Source organism: Oncorhynchus kisutch, linkage group LG18 (assembly GCF_002021735.2).
Source record: "Oncorhynchus kisutch isolate 150728-3 linkage group LG18, Okis_V2, whole genome shotgun sequence".
Classification (NCBI taxonomy): domain Eukaryota; kingdom Metazoa; phylum Chordata; class Actinopteri; order Salmoniformes; family Salmonidae; genus Oncorhynchus; species Oncorhynchus kisutch.
The window spans coordinates 6,000,933-6,015,631 of NC_034191.2; the positions used below are offsets into that span (position 1 = coordinate 6,000,933).

General features: G+C 42.8%; 1 protein-coding gene across 1 annotated transcript in view; it reads right to left on the minus strand.

The window, feature by feature from the left end:
• LOC109879675 (T-lymphoma invasion and metastasis-inducing protein 1) overlaps positions 1-14,699 on the minus strand; it is a 129,468-nt gene that overhangs the window by 95,927 nt on the left and 18,842 nt on the right. The gene's annotated exons all lie outside the window — the stretch shown is intronic.

The following is a 14,699-nucleotide window of genomic DNA, read 5'->3' on the forward strand; positions in this document are numbered from 1 at the left end:
ATCATGTCACCTCCTTGTGATGGAGACCTTTCATGCAGGCCAGGAAGAGCAAAGATTGATGAGTGTTCAAATGAAATCCAATGTAAAGCATATGGCCATACTCAACTGGGGGGGGAGTGAGTTGTGGGGGGGGGGATAGAGGGGGAAGGGAGTGAGTTGTAGGTGGGGGATAGAGGGGGAAGGGGGTGAGTTGTAGGTGGGGGATAGAGGGGGAAGGGAGTGAGTTGTAGGTGGGGGAAGGGAGTGAGTTGTAGGTGGGGGTTGGAGGGGGGAGGTGAGTTGTAGGTGGGGGTTGGAGGGGGGGGGTGAGTTGTAGGTGGGGGTTGGAGGGGGGGGGTGAGTTGTAGGTGGGGGATAGAGGGGGAAGGGAGTGAGTTGTAGGTGGGGGATAGAGGGGGGGGGGGGGGAGTTGTAGGTGGGGGATAGAGGGGGAAGGGAGTGAGTTGTAGGTGGGGGATAGAGGGGGAAGGGAGTGAGTTGTAGGTGGGGGATAGAGGGGGAAGGGAGTGAGTTGTAGGTGGGGGATAGAGGGGGAAGGGAGTGAGTTGTAGGTGGGGGGTGAGTTGTAGGTGGGGGATAGAGGGGGGGGGGGTGAGTTGTAGGTGGGGGATAGAGGGGGAAGGGAGTGAGTTGTAGGTGGGGGATAGAGGGGGAAGGAGGTGAGTTGGAGGTGGGGGTTGGAGGGGGAAGGGAGTGAGTTGTAGGTGGGGGTTGGAGGGGGAAGGGAGTGAGTTGTAGGTGGGCTGGGATAAAAGGAGTGAGGACTAGGTGGGGGATTCTACACCAGGGACAAACAGTGATTCCCACTCCCCAGAAACAGCACTTCTATCCTGAAGAATGTTATCTAAACATACAGTAGGCAAAGTCCTAAAATACACAGTGCTCAGATGAAAGAGCAGCAGCTGACTTCCAGATCTGGCCACAGCTTCATCCCCATTACAGTGTCAAACAGATACATGGTCTCTCGTCTTCCACCTTTGAAGCTTTAAAAATTAGGTTGAACAAAAGACACTGGTGTTTCAGACTTCAAGGAAATGAACTACTGTGTTTTAGACTTCAAGGAAATGAACTACTGTGTTTTAGACTTCAAGGAAATGAACTACTGTGTTTTAGACTTCAAGGAAATGAACTACTGTGTTTTAGACTTCAGGAAGTGAACTACTGTGTTTTAGACTTCAGGAAGTGAACTACTGTGTTTTAGACTTCAGGAAGTGAACTACTGTGTTTTAGACTTCAGGAAATGAACTACTGTGTTTTAGACTTCAAGGAAATGAACTACTGTGTTTTAGACTTCAGGAAATGAACTACTGTGTTTTAGACTTCAGGAAATGAACTACTGTGTTTTAGACTTCAGGAAATGAACTACTGTGTTTTAGACTTCAGGAAGTGAACTACTGTGTTTTAGACTTCAGGAAATGAACTACTGTGTTTTAGACTTCAGGAAATGAACTACTGTGTTTTAGACTTCAGGAAGTGAACTACTGTGTTTTAGACTTCAGGAAGTGAACTGCTGTGTTTTAGACTTCAGGAAGTGAACTACTGTGTTTTAGACTTCAGGAAGTGAACTACTGTGTTTTAGACTTCAAGGAAATGAACTACTGTGTTTTAGACTTCAGGAAATGAACTACTGTGTTTTAGACTTCAGGAAATAAACTACTGTGTTTTAGACTTCAGGAAGTGAACTACTGTGTTTTAGACTTCAAGGAAATGAACTACTGTGTTTTAGACTTCAGGAAATGAACTACTGTGTTTTAGACTTCAGGAAATAAACTACTGTGTTTTAGACTTCAGGAAGTGAACTACTGTGTTTTAGACTTCAAGGAAATGAACTACTGTGTTTTAGACTTCAAGGAAATGAACTACTGTGTTTTAGACTTCAGGAAGTGAACTACTGTGTTTTAGACTTCAAGGAAATGAACTACTGTGTTTTAGACTTCAAGGAAATGAACTACTGTGTTTTAGACTTCAAGGAAATGAACTACTGTGTTTTAGACTTCAAGGAAATGAACTACTGTGTTTTAGACTTCAAGGAAATGAACTACTGTGTTTTAGACTTCCGGAAGTGAACTACTGTGTTTTAGACTTCAGGAAGTGAACTACTGTGTTTTAGACTTCAGGAAATGAACTACTGTGTTTTAGACTTCAGGAAATGAACTACTGTTTTAGACTTCAGGAAATGAACTACTTGGTTTTAGACTTCAGGAAGTGAACTACTGTGTTTTAGACTTCAGGAAATGAACTACTGTGTTTTAGACTTCAGGAAATGAACTACTATGTTTTAGACTTCAGGAAGTGAACTACTGTGTTTTAGACTTCAAGGAAATGAACTACTGTGTTTTAGACTTCAGGAAATTAACTACTGTGTTTTAGACTTCAGGAAATGAACTACTGTGTTTTAGACTTCAGGAAATGAACTACTGTGTTTTAGACTTCAGGAAGTGAACTACTGTGTTTTAGACTTCAGGAAATGAACTACTGTGTTTTAGACTTCAGGAAATGAACTACTGTGTTTTAGACTTCAGGAAGTGAACTACTGTGTTTTAGACTTCAGGAAGTGAACTGCTGTGTTTTAGACTTCAGGAAGTGAACTACTGTGTTTTAGACTTCAGGAAGTGAACTACTGTGTTTTAGACTTCAAGGAAATGAACTACTGTGTTTTAGACTTCAGGAAATGAACTACTGTGTTTTAGACTTCAGGAAATAAACTACTGTGTTTTAGACTTCAGGAAGTGAACTACTGTGTTTTAGACTTCAAGGAAATGAACTACTGTGTTTTAGACTTCAAGGAAATGAACTACTGTGTTTTAGACTTCAGGAAGTGAACTACTGTGTTTTAGACTTCAAGGAAATGAACTACTGTGTTTTAGACTTCAAGGAAATGAACTACTGTGTTTTAGACTTCAAGGAAATGAACTACTGTGTTTTAGACTTCAAGGAAATGAACTACTGTGTTTTAGACTTCAAGGAAATGAACTACTGTGTTTTAGACTTCCGGAAGTGAACTACTGTGTTTTAGACTTCAGGAAGTGAACTACTGTGTTTTAGACTTCAGGAAATGAACTACTGTGTTTTAGACTTCAGGAAATGAACTACTGTGTTTTAGACTTCAGGAAATGAACTACTGTTTTAGACTTCAGGAAATGAACTAATTGGTTTTAGACTTCAGGAAGTGAACTACTGTGTTTTAGACTTCAGGAAATGAACTACTGTGTTTTAGACTTCAGGAAATGAACTACTATGTTTTAGACTTCAAGGAAATGAACTACTGTGTTTTAGACTTCAAGGAAATGAACTACTGTGTTTTAGACTTCAAGGAAATGAACTACTGTGTTTTAGACTTCAAGGAAATGAACTACTGTGTTTTAGACTTCAAGGAAATGAACTACTGTGTTTTAGACTTCAAGGAAATGAACTACTGTGTTTTAGACTTCAAGGAAATGAACTACTGTGTTTTAGACTTCAAGGAAATGAACTACTGTGTTTTAGACTTCCGGAAGTGAACTACTGTGTTTTAGACTTCAGGAAGTGAACTACTGTGTTTTAGACTTCAGGAAATGAACTACTGTGTTTTAGACTTCAGGAAATGAACTACTGTGTTTTAGACTTCAGGAAATGAACTACTGTTTTAGACTTCAGGAAATGAACTACTTGGTTTTAGACTTCAGGAAGTGAACTACTGTGTTTTAGACTTCAGGAAATGAACTACTGTGTTTTAGACTTCAGGAAGTGAACTACTATGTTTTAGACTTCAGGAAGTGAACTACTGTGTTTTAGACTTCAAGGAAATGAACTACTGTGTTTTAGACTTCAAGGAAATGAACTACTGTGTTTTAGACTTCCGGAAGTGAACTACTGTGTTTTAGACTTCCGGAAGTGAACTACTGTGTTTTAGACTTCAGGAAATGAACTACTGTGTTTTAGACTTCAGGAAATTAACTACTGTGTTTTAGACTTCAGGAAATGAACTACTGTTTTAGACTTCAGGAAATGAACTACTTGGTTTTAGACTTCAGGAAGTGAACTACTGTGTTTTAGACTTCAGGAAATGAACTACTGTGTTTTAGACTTCAGGAAATGAACTACTATGTTTTAGACTTCAGGAAATGAACTACTGTGTTTTAGACTTCAGGAAATGAACTACTGTGTTTTAGACTACAAGGAAGTGAACTACTGTGTTTTAGACTTCAGGAAGTGAACTACTGTGTTTTAGACTTCAGGAAGTCAACTACTGTGTTTTAGACTTCAGGAAATGAACTACTGTGTTTTAGACTTCAGGAAGTGAACTACTGTGTTTTAGACTTCAAGGAAATGAACTACTGTGTTTTAGACTTCAGGAAATGAACTACTGTGTTTTAGACTTCAGGAAATGAACTACTGTGTTTTAGACTTCAGGAAGTGAACTACTGCGTTTTAGACTTCAGGAAGTGAACTACTGTGTTTTAGACTTCAGGAAGTGATCTACTGTGTTTTAGACTTCAGGAAGTGATCTACTGTGTTTTAGACTTCAGGAAATGAACTACTGTGTTTTAGACTTCAGGAAGTGAACTACTGCGTTTTAGACTTCAGGAAGTGAACTACTGTGTTTTAGACTTCAGGAAGTGATCTACTGTGTTTTAGACTTCAGGAAATGAACTACTGTGTTTTCTTTGATATATAAAATCACTCTAGGTCAACTTTAAAACACGTCAATGACATTTGTTCTCTTCAGGGAAACAGGTATCCTTCCCTCAATTTTTTTATTTAAAAAAATATATATAATTTAAGGAACTCAGTCTGGTTTTAAACTTACTCTTGAAAGTTGTAATAGTAGAATGTTCAAGGTACAATTTCTAATATGGGCAGTACATCATCAGTTCCTCTTGTCCTGTCAGTCATTACAAACCTTAGAGAGATATTTATAACATGAAATGCCCAGGTCAACTAGCCCATGTCAGCTAACATTTTAATATTTTATGTAGGTGTTTTTAGTCCATAGGAGGTATTAAAAACAAAAAATGTCATTCAAAAATCACATGAATAAACATTAGAGATGGCAAAATGTGTTGAACTGCTGGAAATAAGCTTTAAACCTGCAACAAGGTACAAATCTGTCGTTCTGCCCCTGAACAGGCAGTTAACCCACTGTTCCTAGGCCGTCATTGAAAATAAGAATTTGTTCTTAACTGACTTGCCTAGTTAAATAAAGGTAAAATAAAAAAATAAAAGTAAAAATTCTCTCCACCAACAAGAGGGGTGTGAACAGTTTGTGTCAGGAACAGTGCTTGTGCCCATAGAAGTAGACATTCCGCGTGGTGGGGAGGGGCAAGATGTTCACAAATGCTAGGAGGGTGTGTGTGTGTGTCCCCCTCCCCCGAGTGAAAAAGTTCTAGAACCCCTGGACTAGTGTATAAACCCCTTATGTTATTGAAATTGTTTTCCGAGTGAGGACTTGTGAAGAGCAGAATCAACAACGTCTGCATGATAATGAAAACTGTTGCTTTGTGAGAAGGTGTTAAAAGTTGTGTTAGCCATTGTTATGTAAACGAGAGCTGAAAAAGGACCAGTGGCCCTGGCTTTGGCCCCAAATGAGAGCAGGTCTGCCTGGCGCAGTGACACACGAGATACAAATCACCTCCCAGCTTTTAGCATAGGATACCTCACAGCTATTAGCATCAAGCATATGATACAGTTGAAGTCGGGAAGTTTACATACACTTAGGCTGGAGTCATTAAAAAACACATTTTTCAACCACGCCACAAATTTCTTGTTAACAAACTATAGTTTTGGCAAGTCGGTAAGGACATCTACTTTGTGCATGACAAGTCATTTTTACAACAATTGTTTACAGACAGATTATTTCACTCAATAACAATTCCAGTGGGTCAGAAATGTACATAAATGAAGTTGACTGTGCCTTTAAACAGCTTGGAAAATTCCAAAAAATGATGGCATGGCTTTAGAAACTTCTAATAGGCTAATTGACATCATTTTTATTTATTTATTTCACCTTTATTTAACCAGGTAAGCAACTTGAGAACAAGTTCTCATTTACAACTGCGACCTGGCCAAGATAAAGCAAAGCAATTCGACACATACAACAACAGTTACACATGGAATAAAACAAACATACAGTCAATAATACAAAGTATTGGAGTGGCCATCACAAAGCCCTGACCTCAATCCTATAGAATATTTCTGGGCAGAGCTGAAAAAGCATGTGGGAGCAAGGAGGCCTACAAACCGGACTCAGTTACACCAGCTCTGTCAGGAGGAATGGGTGGATTTTGGCCCAACTTATTGGCTACCCAAAAGGCTACCCAAAACATTTGACCCAAGTTTAGCAATTTAAAGGCAATGCTACCAAATACTAATTGAGTGTATGTAAACTTCTGACCCACTGGGAATGTGATGAAATAAATCGTTCTCTCTACTATTATTCTGACGTTTCACATTCTTAAAATAAAGTGGTGATCTTACCTGACCTAAGACAGGGAATTTGTACAAGGATTAAATGTCAGGAATTGTGAAAATGTTTAAATGTATTTAAATGTATTTAGAGTTTAAATGAGTTTAAATGTATTTGGCTAAGGTGTGTGTAAACTTCCGATTTACCACACAGCTATGAACCGTACCACAGAGCTATGAGCATTAGCATGAAGCATAGGATACCACAGAGCTATTAGCATTAGCATGAAGCATAGGATACCTCAGAGCTATTAGCATTAGCATGAAGCATAGGATACCACAGAGCTATGAGCATTAGCATGAAGCATAGGATACCTCAGAGCTATTAGCATTAGCATGAAGCATAGGATACCTCAGAGCTATTAGCATTAGCATGAAGCATAGGATACCACAGCATAGGAAGCATAGGAAGCATAGGATACCACAGAGCTATGAGCATTAGCATGAAGCATAGGATACCTCAGAGCTATGAGCATTAGCATGAAGCATAGGATACCTCAGAGCTATGAGCATTAGCATGAAGCATAGGATACCACAGAGCTATGAGCATTAGCATGAAGCATAGGATACCTCAGAGCTATGAGCATTAGCATGAAGCATAGGATACCTCAGAGCTATGAGCATTAGCATGAAGCATAGGATACCTCAGAGCTATTAGCATTAGCATGAAGCATAGGATACCTCAGAGCTATTAGCGTTGTCCCCCATCACTGCCACTCAAATTAAACTTTGTCACATGCGCCGAACAGGTGTAGACTTTACCGTGATATATTACGAGCTCTTTCCCAACACGGCAGAGTTAAAAAGTAAGAAATTATGAATTGAGGGATGAATACATGTTTATTGAATAGGACACCTCACGTCTATGAGCATTAGCAGCTATTAGCATAGGACACCTCACATCTACTAGCATCTAGCATAGGACAATAAATGGTGGCTGTTGAACCAAGTTGAGAAGACTAAATTACCTGGTGTTACCTTAGATTGTAAACGGTCATGTTCAAAACATATAGATTAAATTGTTGTAAAGATGGGGAGAGGTCTGTCCATAATAGAGTCAGGCTCTGCTTTTTTGACACCACACTCCAAAAAGCAAGTGCTGGAGGCGCTATTTGTCTTATATTGATCATTGTCCAGTCATGTGGTCCAGTGCTGCAAGGAAAGACCGAGTTAAACTGCAGCTGGCCCAGAACAGAGTGGCGCGTCTTCCTCTTCATTGTAATCAGAGGACTGATATAAATACTCTCTTGACTATGAGTTGAGAGTATCACTTATTTTTCTTAGTGTGTTGAAAATCGCAAATGGTTTGCATTGTCAAATTACACACAGCTCTGACACACACACACACACACTTACCCCACCAGACATGCCACCAGGGGTCTTTTCACAGTCCCCAAATCCAGAACAAATTCAAGAAAAGGGTACAATATTATATAGAGCCATTATTGCATGGGACTCCCTTCCATCTCATATTGCTCAAATGAACAGTAAACCCGTTTTTTTTTAAATCAGATAAAGCAACACCTCACGGCACAACGCCTCTCCCCTATTTGACCTAGATATTTAGTGTATGTATTGATATCTAGGCTGTTGTTCTGTCCTTGATCTGTTCTTGTCTATTAATGTTCTGTATTATGACATGTTTCAGGAAGATTAGCTGCTGTTTTCGCAACTGCTAATGTGATCCTAATAAAATACCCCCAAAATACCTAATGTCTATTAGCATTAGCCGCTATTAGCATCTAGCATAGGACACCTCATATCTATTAGCATTAGCAGCTATTAGCATCTAGCATAGGACACCTCACATCTATTAGCATTAACATTATCTATTAGCATCAGGTAGCACAGGGTGGGGTGTAGGTGTGGGCAATTCCAGTCCTCGAGGGCCTGATTGGTTTCACAGGTTTGCCCCAGCCCACCTACCGGACTTCAATAATCAACCAATCATGATCTTCAGTTTAGAATGCAATTTGATGAATCAGCTTTGTATGGTCGGGATGGAGAAAAAAATAAAAAGATGGAGAGTAGAACACCAATCAGCCACTCGATGACTGGAGTCGCCCATCCCTGTAGCTCTGTGTTACAGTGGATTTTCACGCAAGAAACCGAGACAGCAGTAGGCCGAGGCAGAGACAGCGGTAGGCTGAGGCCGAGACAGCGGTAGGCCGAGGCCGAGACAGCGGTAGGCCGAGGCCGAAACTGAGGTGGGCCGAGGCCGAGACACCGGTAGGCCGAGGCTGAGACACCGGTAGGCCGAGGCCGAAACTGAGGTGGGCCGAGGCCGAGACACCGGTAGGCCGAGGCACCTCATTACACAACTGTACCTCGTGCTGGGGACTAAAATGTGTCACACAACAATGTCACAGATGTCTCAAGTTTTGAGGGAGCATGTCATCGGCATGTCGTCTGCAGGATCGTCCACAGAGCTGTTCCCAAATCATTTAATGCTCATTTTTCTACCATAAGCCGCCTCCAATGTCATTTTAGAGAATTTGTCAGTACGTCCAACCGGCCTCACAACCATAGACCACATGTAACCACACCAGTCCAGGACCTCCACATCCGGCATCTTCACCTTTGGGATCATCTGAAGATGGGGAGGGGGGAGGGGGGGGGGGGGGGGGGGGGGTGCTGAGGAGTATTTCTGTCTGTAATAAAGCCCTTTTGTGGGGAAAAAGGCTGGGCCTGGCTCCCCAGTTGGTGGGCCAAGACGCTGGCAGGCTGAGGCCAAGATGCTGGCGGGCTGTCTTTCACTTCCTAATCATACGTGTGGCAGCTAGCGACCTCCCTGCCTGTCTGTCTGGCCCAGGCATATAAAACGTCCCTTAACTACGGCCTTCATTCCTTTGCTGGCTACAGACTGAACACATTGCTGACCACAGATTGGCTGGAAAAAAATGACACGGAGCCAAGGACAGTTAGCAGCAGCTAAAAGACCCGTGATGATGTATTGAGAATGTGTTCTCTGTTAATCCGCCGTGATTAGAATCTCTTTTCAGCGAAGAGATCAATGTGTTCCAATGTGTTCCAGGTCAGCGAGCGACAATATCAAGCCGAAGCTCCGCTACCTCGATGTGGCTTGGTTGTTTCTTTATGTAACACTCGGACACATCATCAACTAAAAAGACTCAAAACACCCTGTAGTGCATCACTTACAACCAGAGCTATTTGGGACAGACCCCTTCCACTTCCTGTCAACCCTCATATCAATCTGAAGCAGGGAATAACGGAGGTTGAAGCTGTGATGACCAGCGCAGGCAGGAGTGTAAACTGAACTGACAATGAACTTAAAGCTGAGTGGCAAACGTCCACGAACAGGGTTCCATTTGGGACAGAGTCCTTGACGTGAGAGTCGAGACGCCAAGTTTCCACATGTGACCCACATATGAGAAAGGACATCAGAGAAAGAGACGGTCTTCTTCAGAGAAGAAAATCTGGCTTTCAAATCACATGCACGGTTTGTTTGTCACTGGTATATAATCGGTGTAAACTATACAGCAAAATGCTTTCTTACAAGCTCTTCAGCAACTATGCAGAGTTCATATAAAATACAAAAAGAAATCCCAGAAAATTATATATTTTTAAAAGAAAGCACAGAATTCTATGACTGTACCAGCCGTGCATCTATACAGATCAGATCAGACCCATACAGATCAGATCTTACCCTGTATGGGTCAGATGTGATCTATACAGAATATGCTGCTGAGTCTCTGATCCAAATCAGATCTCCAGATCTCTACATCTTCAGACCAGGCCCACCATGAAGCCTTGGGTCCCACAAAACACCCATCTCTTCAGCACAGCACCCCCAGGAGCTAACCCCAACCCCCCCCTGGAGTTAATCCCAACCCCCCCGGAGTTATACCCCCCAACCTCCAGGAGTTAAACCCCCCAACCTCCAGGAGTTAAACCCCCCAACCTCCAGGAGTTAAACCCCCCCAACCTCCAGGAGTTAAACCCCCCAACCTCCAGGAGTTAAACCCCCCAACCTCCAGGATTTAAACCCCCCAACCTCCAGGAGTTAAACCCCCAACCTCCAGGAGTTAAACCCCCCAACCTCCAGGAGTTAAACCCCCAACCTCCAGGAGTTAAACCCCCAACCTCCAGGAGTTAAACCCCCAACCTCCAGGAGTTAAACCCCCCAACCTCCAGGAGTTAAACCCCCCAACCTCCAGGAGTTAAACCCCCCAACCTCCAGGATTTAAACCCCCCAACCTCCAGGAGTTAAACCCCCAACCTCCAGGAGTTAAACCCCCCAACCTCCAGGAGTTAAACCCCCCAACCTCCAGGAGTTAAACCCCCCAACCTCCAGGAGTTAAACCCCCAACCTCCAGGAGTTAAACCCCCCAACCTCCAGGAGTTAAACCCCCCAACCTCCAGGAGTTAAACCCCCAACCTCCAGGGGTTAAACACCCCCCCCCCCCCCCCCCCTGGGGTTAACCCCAAAGGCGTCAGCATGCTCCGATCTCGTCTAGGCGAACCAAAACGAGAGTGCTTGCATACTCTCTTAAAATACATTTGCTTGAAAAATGAGGGGAAAAAAGCCATCGAGGCACCGAAGAAAGTATACACTTCCTAAAAATAGTCAGAATTAATATAAGATAACTCAAGAAACCTGACATTTTGGCAGAGGAGATCAAACTGTTCTGAACTGTTTGGGATGGGAAGCCATAACCCCCCCAACAACCACTACTCGCCAAATCTTCCTTCCCTCCAGCCCCCTGTGCATTGAGGCGTGACCCATCTGGGTCTTGGCACACACACACACACACAACTACACAAAGCTGTGGAGGAACAGAAAGGTCTGGGATGTCCTGGTCTCAAAACAACCACACACACAGTCCTACTGGTCCCTCTAGTCCAGGACAAACAATGTCCCTCTGTTCTGTTGTCTGTCTGATAAGAAAGTCACACTGTTGTAAAGCCCTAATCTCGACAACCACTTTGCATATCTAGATGTTTTGTAATGGTGGGGTATTTCCTTTGCCTGCCCCCACCCCCCCACCCCCCCAAACCATCACCGTTCAGCAGGCAGTGAAAAGAGAAAGGCAACTGTTGGAGGAAGCTGATGAAAAATCTTCTTTGTTGTTCTTGTTTTAAAGGATGGCCACAATATAAAAAGGGATCCCAAACTGTGAACTGAGGGGGGGACAATTTTTTATCTTACCTTTATTTAACTAGGCAAGTCAGTTAAGAACAAATTCTTATTTTCATTGACGGCCTAGGAACAGTGGGTTAACTGCCTGTTCAGGGGCAGAACGAGAGATTTGTACCCTTCCAGTTACTAGTCCAATGCTCTAACCACTAGGCTACCCTGCCGCCTCTACACTCTAACCACTAGGCTACCCTGCCGCCCCAATGGAGTGGCTAATAAGTCTGGCTGGACATCTGACTTTACTGCTAATTTCAGAAATGATGTGACTAAACATAACAAAAAAAAAGAAACTGTATTACCAACGATAAAGAGAAAGAACGATGGGAGAGAAAAAAAAAGTTGGCTCGACTTTAAATATAAAGATGAGTTGGCTTCTCCACTAACACATGGGCTTGTGCTTTAGAGATTGTTTATGAGACCCTATGTTCATTTTCTATAATTCCTTCCTACAAGAAGAAGTTGGTCGTTATTCGTGGATGTGCCTTGTACACGGTTCTGATTAAATTTGTAACAAAAATTGTATTTTCATAGACTTGAAAGCCAGATCAGTGATAATTGCAAACAAGCAGGTTTACAGTGTTATTGACCTTTAAATTGTGCGACAAAGCTTATTTAGAGATACACACACAAAACGTGTGTGTGTATATATATATATATAAAAAATTGAGATATGATTTTTAGGCCATAATCGCCCATCACCCACCCACACTCCCTTTAGAGAGCCAAGACTACCAGATAAAACACTTTTATTTTTTTAACTCTCAACACTGAATATCAGAGTAGCTAAAAAAAAAGCACTCACCCAAATCCTCTCTTCTCAGCTAGTCATAGTCCTGGTCAGCTCTGAGAGTTGAAACCAGAGCCTTACTACCCTTGACCTCGTGTCCTGCTAAGTTCTAGGGCGACGGTTGCTAGGCTACATTTCCATAAACTATGACAGGCAGCAGATGACCCAGTCTCACCCTGCTCCGGGGTTCCTTTAGCACAAAACGACACAGAAGCAAGCAGCCTGGGTTGAAGTAGATTGAGATTCAACAAACTTACAGTCCCATCTTCCCGGGACACTTATTTAACTAGGCAAGTTAGACACTCACAAGGGATTATTTTGTAATGCATCCAAAATGGCACCCTGTTTACTTTAGTGCCCTACTCTGGACCAGGGCCCGACAGGTAGCGCTACGCATTGAATAGGTTGACATTTACGGCCTCGGTATTGTTATTTTAATTGTGTTACTTTTTATTATTTTAAACTTTCGATTATTTAGTAAATATTTTCGTATCTCTATGAAAACCTTGAACTGCATTGTTGGTTAAGGGCTTGAAAGTAAGCATTTCACTGTAAGGTATCTATTCTGCGCATGTGGCATGGTTATTTTCTGTTATCAGGGAGAACATTTCTTGTGATAAATGTTTTGTTCTTAGGGGTGCGACTGCATCTAGGGTATTACGCAAGGTTAAATTAAGATCCTCAATTAGGTGGTTAAAACAGACTATGGAGGGAGAAAAAAATATATAATTTATCATTTATTCCACAGGACAAAACTAGATTTTAGGATGATTAGGTCCGGAGACAAAAGCCACTGAGTCGATGGGGGCTCCGAAAGCCTTGGAGTGGGTCTGTGGACTTTTCCATGTTAATATCTCAAGCTGAATTACACGCTGAAGCTGTGTTGCGCTTGGTGACCTCTGCCTGTTTCATCCTAACATTGTTGGTGCCGACGTGGATAACAATATCTCTATACTCTCTACACTCGCCAGTTTTAGCTTTAGCCAGCACAATCTTCAGATTAGCCTTTCCGTCGGTAGCCCTGCCCCCTGATAAACATTGTATGATCGCTGCAGGATTATTTTTGTTGTGTTTTTTTTAATTGTACCCCTTTTTCTCCCCAATTTCGTGGTATCCAATTGTTTTTAGTAGCTACTATCTTGTCTCGTCGCTACAACTCCCGTACGGGCTCGGGAGAGACGAAGGTTGAAAGTCATGCGTCCTCCGATACACAACCCAACCAAGCCGCACTGCTTCTTAACACAGCGCGCATCCAACCCGGAAGCCAGCCGCACCAATGTGTCGGGTACACCGGTTGCCAGGAAACACTGTGTACCTGGCAACCTTGGTTAGCGCGCACTGCACCCGGACCACCACAGGAGTTGCTGGTGCGCGATGAGACAAGGACATCCCTACCGACCAAGCCCTCCCTAACCCGGACGACGCTAGGCCAATTGTGCGTTGCCCCACGGACCTCCCTGTCGCGACCGGTTATGACAGAGCCTGGGCGCGAACCCCGAGTCTCTGATGGCACAGCGCCACCCGGGAGGCCCCTTTTACAAGTCTAATACTGCAGGTAATGTAGTTGCCAATGACTAGGGTTTTGAACTTGTCAGAGCTAATGGTGGGAGGCTTCGGCGTCTCAGACCCCGTAACGGGTGGAGGAGAGACCTGAGAAGGCTTGGCCTCTGAATCGTTGTGTAGCAAAATAGGCCCATGGAGTTGGTGGAAGAATCCTGTAATTCATGGCCACTTGCTCAGCTGGGCCAGGGGTGCTTTAAAAATGTCAGGTGGAAAGTCTGACAGATCTCAACTCCATAAAGGGAGGAAATCACCATTGCCCCGATCGCGCTGCTTTCTCTTCCTTTACTCCGTCTAATCCAGAAGTTCTGTGCGTCCATGAATCCACCACAGACTACCCAGTAAATATACCACTTTATGGTTAAAGGACTTCCTGTCTCAGTCTCATCCATTCCTCTGTCACCTGACCACCTGTTCACCTTCACTGTCAGTCATCCTACCTGTCCAGCTACTCACACAGATTCCACTAATCTTTCACGTTGTGTCCATTTTTTAAAATGTATTTCACCTTTATTTAACCAGGTAGGCTAGTTTTGAGAACAAGTACTAATTTACAACTGGGACCTGGCCAAGATAAAGCAGAGCAGTTCGACCCATATAACAACAGAGTTACACATGGAGTAAAACAAACATACAGTCAATAATACAGTAGAAAAATTCTATATACAATGTGAGCAAATGAGGTGAGATAAGGGAGGTAAAGGCAATAAATAGGCCATGGTGGCGAAGTAATTACAACTTAGCAATTAA